The sequence below is a fragment of the Lepus europaeus genome, chromosome X (assembly GCF_033115175.1).
Source record: "Lepus europaeus isolate LE1 chromosome X, mLepTim1.pri, whole genome shotgun sequence".
Lineage (NCBI taxonomy): Eukaryota > Metazoa > Chordata > Mammalia > Lagomorpha > Leporidae > Lepus > Lepus europaeus.
In genome coordinates this window covers 65,128,659-65,135,797 of record NC_084850.1, presented here as the reverse complement: position 1 = coordinate 65,135,797, position 7,139 = coordinate 65,128,659, and the positions used below count along the sequence as shown (strand labels likewise).

Here is a 7,139-nt window from a genome sequence, read left to right as displayed (position 1 = left end):
TTTCACATTTTATACATATATCAAAAACTAACATTGTACTCCCTGAATGTGTACAACTATGACTTGTGAATTAAAAATAGTATTAATACATGAGAGATCCAAGGTGGCTTAATAGTGAGAAGCCACACTAGCAGAAAGATACCAGAAATCAAAGGATCGCATTTCCCGAGGACTAACTGATAGGAATTTTCAGCTGAAAAATGAAGGAACAGAACAGAGACTTCAAGGGACAGTGAAGAAAGAGGACAAACAACATTGACTGGATACATGGCCAGCTGTATCCTCCATCTGCACAACTTGACATTGGAAATGCCAGCTTCCCAAATCAAGGTAGGTAGAAGTTGTCGTGTGCCCCACTACCGGCAACTTTCACTGAAGAAGAATTCCATAGTCCCCCATTGTCTTCATCTGCAACCTGCAAAGTTAACTGGGGTCTGAGTGACTACTTTGATCTCAGAAGGGAAACCACATTGCCTTCCTCTCCTTCCACATACCCTCAAAGTGCAAGGCCCAATTGACTATGTATGCAACTGGTTTCTGTTCCATTGCTCTCAGAAGTGACCAGAGCCAGAGTCAGGACAACTTACTGGATGAAGAGCAGACCCTCTGCATCCTGCAACTGAGGGAGGTTTGGGCATAAGCACCAGAGCTGCACTCATTCACTCTACATGATCCAGGGGGTTCAACTCAGTTTCTTGGGGCTAGCCTGAAAAGTAACCCATAAAAAGTCTAGATCTGACCTGAGGAAGTTCCCTCCACACTTCGTAGCTCACAGTGCAGGGAACCCTGGGAACAAACCCAGCATAAGCCTTGGATGCTGCATGAGAAGTTGGAGAAGTTCTATCTATGCCTTGCAGAACCAGGATTGTTGACATGTGTACTACAAAGTTTGGAGTAATTTACTTCCCTTCATGTTATTTGGAGTGCTCTATATCCACCACTGTGCTTCAGGAAGGTGGCTACCACCATCTCCATCACCTCGTTCCTAAATCTGGGTTACAATCCCACTGTATTCTGCAACATCAGGACTGTAACAAGCAGAACATATTTTCTGAAACCCAATAGGACCTAGGGCAGAACCTGCATGCATTCAACATTTATGGACCCTTAACTGCCAGTGAAAATCTTTATACCTTATAGTCACAGTGTAGGATAGAAGCAGGGTTCAGGTCACATTCCTCAGTCCTGGGACTAGGGCTTTTGTTGTTATAAGCCCCATCAGCATTTGCATTCTCCCAGCAGGACCTGGGGAAGGCCCATCCACATCACACAGTCCTACAACTATAGCTATTTGTGTTACAAGTTCCAGCATCACTCAAACTTACCAAAGGGACAAGAGGAGAGACATTTTGTGTCCTTCAGCACCTAGGATGAGGCCCTGATAATCACAATCCCTAGTATAACTGACACAAACTCCTTGAGTACTGAAGATATACATCCTAGGAAGTCCATATTCACCTCAAAGTCACATTGCCTCCCCTATGAACTGCTGGAGACTAGACCAGTGTCACTTATAGACACAACTGACATTGACTAAAGCAAAAGAAATCACTCAGAGTTTACACTTCTGGGATCACCTAGAACCAAAAGCCAAAGTACCAAGCCAAGTGATAGTTTGCATTCCCTCTAAATCATAAACTCTTTTCCAATAAAACCTATTCCATAAATAAGAGGAGAATATCACACCAGATACACAGATGTCAATGTATGGACACAGGAAACATGAAGAAGCAAGGTAGCATGACACTTCCAAAAGAACAAAATAGTTCTCCAGAAATAGATTCTGATCTGAAGAAAATCTATGAAATGCCAAAAGTAGAATTCAAAATAATGATTGTGAGGAAACTGAATGTAATAGAAGAAGAATACAGATAGCTTAAAGAAATAAAGAAATCAATAGGTGATATGAATAAAAAAATCACTAAAGAAATAGAAATCATTGAGAAGAACCAAACAAATTTTGAAGGTAAAAATTTCAAGCAGTGAAATAAAAAAATGTGATTTAGAGCTTTCATAGCAGGATAGACAACTGGAGAAAAGAATTTTTGACATTTCAGGAAACACTTTTAAAGTGAGAGAAAAACATCAAGCTACATATAAAGGAAAATCAATTAGACTAACCGCAGACCTCTCAGCAAAAACCCTACAGGCTAGAAGAGAGTGGGATGGTATATTCAAGATCTTAAAAGAAAAATAAAAGCTTACAACCAAGAATATTCTATCTAGCAAGCCTTTCCTTTAGAAGTGAAGGAGAAATAAGGTATTTCCAAGATATGCAAAAACAAAGCATTTACCACCACCAGACCAGCTTTTTAAGAAACTCTGAAGGAAGTCCTACATTAGAAGTAAACATGAAAACATGTGACACAACCAAATTCACTAACACAGCAGGTACAATCAGTACACAATGAACAAATGACAGGTGTTAGTTCTTATCAATACTAATCTTGAATGTAAGTGGATTAAAAATCTCCAGCCAGATTCACGTTGGCTGGATGGATAAAAAAGAAAAAAGAGGCAAATATACACTGCTTATGGCAAACATTTCACAAATAAAGAAACACATAGACTGAAAGGCAAGGGCTGGAAAAATACATAGCAAGGCAAATGGAAACCAAAAAGGAGCAGAAATAGTTATCCTCATATCAGATAAAGCAGACTTTAAATTCAGTACTGTAAAAAGAGACAAAAAGGGACATTATATATTGATAAAATGATGGATTCAGCAGGAAAATATAACAATCATAGATGTATATGGATTCAGTGAAAGAATACCCCACATACAGAAAATACTATTAAATGTAAAGCATGAGACAGGGTTCAATACAATAATAGTGGGGAACTTCAACGCCCTACTGTCATCAATGGACAGATCATCCAGACAGAAATCAACAAAGATTCATTGAAGTTGAACCACACTATTAACCAAATGGATATAACAGCTATTTACACATTTCACCCAACAGATATAGAATACACATTTTTCTTATCAGTACATGGAACATTCTTTAGGATACACAGTATTTTAGGCCACAGATCAATTCTCAGTAAATTTAAAAAAATACTTTAAAAAGACTGAAATCATACCATGTATGTCCTCAGACCACAAAAGAATAAACCTAGAGATTAGTAACAAGAACAATAAAGCATGTACAAATACATGAAAATTAAACAATATGCTCCTAAAGAATCCATGGGTCATTGGAAAAATTAAAAAGGAAGTAAAAAACTTTATGTGATAAAATATAAATACAACGTATCAAAACCTGTGGAATCAATGCTGGTGTTGTGGTGCAGCAGGTTAACCAGCTGCTTACAACGCCAGCATCCCATATGAGTGCTGGTTGGTCTCAGCTGTTCCACTTCTAATCCAGATCCCTGCTAATGTGCATGGGAAAGCAGCAGAAGATGGCCCAAGTGCTTGGGCCCCTGCACCCACGTGGCTGACCCAGATGGAGTTCCTGGCTTTGGCCTGGTAGAACCCCAAGTGTGGCAGCCATTTGGGGAGTGAACCAAAGGATGGAACATTCTCTCTCTCTCTCTGCCTTTCAAATAAATATATAAATCTTAAAAAAAATTTTCAGAGGGAAGTTTAGGGGCAAGTTCTGTGGCTCAGCATGTTAAAACTGCAGCCTGCAGTGCCAGTATCCCCTACAGGTACTGTTTCTAGCCCCAGCTACTCCACTTCTTATCCAGCTTCCTGCTGATGCTCCGGGGAAAGCACAGAGGATGGCCCAAGTGCATAGGCCCCTCTGCCCTCATGGGAGACCCAGACAAAGCTTCTCAATCCAGTCTTCGGTCTGGCCTAGTCTTGGCTGTTACAGCAATTGGAGAGTGAACTAGCGGATGGAAGATCACTCTCTCTGTCCCTCTTTCTCTCTCTCTGTAATTCTGACTTCAAATAAATAAAGTAAATCATATATATATAGATATATGTATATGTTCACTTTCACCATTCTTATTCAATATAGTTTTGCAAATATTGAGGCAATTAGAAAATAAAGAAATAAAGGACATCAAAATTGGAAAGGAGGAAGTCAAAATATTCAAGTTTGTAGATGACATGATGTTTTACATAGAAAAATATAAACACTGCACCAAAAAGCTGTTAGAACTGGTAAACCATTTTAGTGAAGTTGCAGGTTACAAAATAAAAATCCATAAATCAGTAGCTTTTATATACACTAATGATGAACTTTGCTGAAAGAAAAATAGAAACAGATACCCCTCTCACAATAGCCACAAAATTCTCAAATATTTAGGAATAAATTTAACCAAAAAAGTGAAAGATCTCTACAATGAAAATTATAAAACACAGGTAAAAGAAATCAGCAAGGACAAAAAAATGGAAAGCTAATCCTTGTTCATGGATTGGAAGAATCCATATATTAAAATGTATATAATTCGGAGCCAGCTCTGTGGCATAGTGAGCAAAAGGGCTGCCTGCAGTGCTGGCATCCCATATGGGCGCTGGTTTGAGACCCGGCTGCTCCTTTTCCAATCCAGCTCTCTGCTATGACCTGGAAAAGCAGTAGAAGATGGCTCAAGTCCTTGGGCCCCTGCACCCGCGTGGGAGACCCAGAAGAAGCTCCTGGCTCCTGGCTTCAGATTGGTGCAACTCCGCTGCTGTCACGGCCAATTAGGGAGTGAAACAATGGATGGAAGACCTCTCTCTCTCTGCCTCTCCTTCTATCTCTGTGTTACTCTGACCTTCAAATAAATAAACAAATCTTTAAAAATGTATATAATTCTTAAAGCAATCAACAAATACAATGAGGTTCCTATCAAAATATCCATCACATTTTTACAAAATTAGAAAAAAAAATCATAAAATTTATAAGGAATCACATAAGACCTGGAATAGCCAAAATGATCCTGAGCAAAAAAATCACATCTGACTTCAAATCATAGAACAAAGCTATAGTAATTGGATTGCATGGCATTGGCAAAAAAAAAAATCAAAAACAAAAACAAAAACAAACAAACAAAAACAAACAAACAAAAAAAAAAACCTGACAAGTAGATCAATGGAACAGAATAGAGAGACCAGAAATTAATCCATATGCAAATAGCCAACTGTGTTCTGACACAAATGCCCAGATCATACATGGGAGAAAGGATAATCTGTTCACTAAATGGTGCTGGCAAAACTGGGTGCATATACATAAAAGAATGAAATTACATAACTCTCTATTACCATATACAAAAATCAACTCAAGATGAATCAAAGACCTAAATTTAAGGCCTGATACTGTGAAGTTGCTGAAAGAAAGCGTAGGAGAAACCCTTCAAGATATTCGTGTAGGTGTTGATTTCTTGGATAAGACCCCCAAATCACAGGCAACAAAACTGAAACTGGGATTATATTAAACTCAGAAGCTTCTGCATAGCAAAGGGAACAATGGAGTGAAGAGGCAGCTCACAGAATGGCAATTTATCTGATGAAGGATTAATATTTGAATAAATCAGCAATCTAAAAAACTCAACAAAAAATTCTAGGTAAAGAAATGTGCAAGCGCTGTGGTGTAGCAGGTAAAATTGCTGCCCGCAGCGCTGGCATGCCATATGGGCACCGGTTTGAGTCCTGGCTGCTCCACTTCCAATCCTGGTATCTGCTATAGCCTGGGAAAGCAGTAGTAGATGGCCCAAGTGCTTGGGCTCTTGCACCTGCATGGAGACCTGAAAGAAGCTCCTGGCTCCTGGCTTCGGATCAGCACAGCTCCGGCCATTGTGGCTATCTGGGGAGTGAACCAGTGGATGGAAGACCTCTCTCTCTCTCTTTCTGCCTCTTCTTCTCTCTGTGTAACTCTGACTATCAAGTGAATAAATAAATGTTAAAAAAAAAGAAATAGGTAGTGGCCTTGCGTCCGCCTTTCTCTTCTCCTTGCATTGACGCCGCCCCTCTCTCGTCAGCCTCCGGCCTGCCGGCTCCTCAAACCCGAACACCATGCCTTCAATAAAGTTGTAGAGTTCTGATGGAGAGATTTTTGAAGTTGATGTAGAAATTGCCAAACAGTCTGTGACTATCAAGACCATGTTGGAAGATTTGGGGATGGATGATGAAGGAGATGATGACCCGGTTCCTCTACCAAATGTTAATGCAGCAATATTAAAAAAGGTCATTCAGTGGTGCACCCACCACAAGGATGATCCTCCTCCTCCTGAAGACGATGAGAACAAGGAAAAGCGAATGGATGATACCCCTGTTTGGGACCAGAAATTCCTGGAAGTTGACCAAGGAACATTTTTTGAGCTTATTCTGGCTGCAAACTACTTAGACATCAAAGGTTTGCTGGACGTTACGTGCAAGACTGTTGCCAATATGATCAAGGGGAAGACTCCTGAGGAGATTCGCAAAACCTTCAACATTAAGAATGACTTTACTGAAGAAGAAGAAGCCCAGGTACACAAAGAGAACCAGTGGTGTGAAGAGAAGTGAAACGTTGTGCCTGACACTGTAACACTGTAAGGATTGTTCCAAATACTAGTTGCACTGCTCTGTTTATAATTGTTAATATTAGGCAAACGTAGACAAATGCAACAGCAAATCATTTGTTTTAGCAGAATATTGTCCTCACTGCATGTGTAGTTTGAGTACAGATTCCAAACCCGAGTTTCTTCTAGTATGATTGAAAGTTCCTGTTTACTTTGCTCTGAATAAAACTGAACTGTGGGTTCTCGATAGAAAGTGGCATTTGGGGCTTTTTCTCTTCTCGCAGAGTGATTGCTGCCTGGTTTATTGTCCAGTTAAATTGAGTGATCTTTTAAAATTTGGCATTGTAAATAAAACAACTTCCAAAAAGTTTTCTGAAATAGAATTAAAAAAATATTATCTTAAAAAAAAAAAAAAGAAATGGACAAAGGACCTCAACGGACAGTTCTCAAAAGAAGAAATACAAATGGCCAACAAATATGTGAAAAAAATGCTCAACATCAGTAGCCATCACGGAAATGCAAATCAAAACCACAATGAGATTTCACCTCACCTTGTCAGAATGGCTAACATCCAAAAGACAGAGAGTAAGTAACAAGTGCTGGTGAGGTTATCTAGAAAGGGGGACTCTTTCTTAAAGCGATTTCTTTATTATTTGAAAGTCAGAGTTACAGAGAGAAGGGAAAGATGGGGTGGGGAGGAGACA

The 7,139-nt window shown here is 39.5% G+C and overlaps 1 pseudogene; it reads left to right on the top strand.

The window, feature by feature from the left end:
- Window positions 1-5,947: 5,947 nt before the first annotated feature.
- On the top strand, window positions 5,948-6,687 carry LOC133753224 (S-phase kinase-associated protein 1-like; annotated as a pseudogene).
- Window positions 6,688-7,139: the final 452 nt, after the last annotated feature.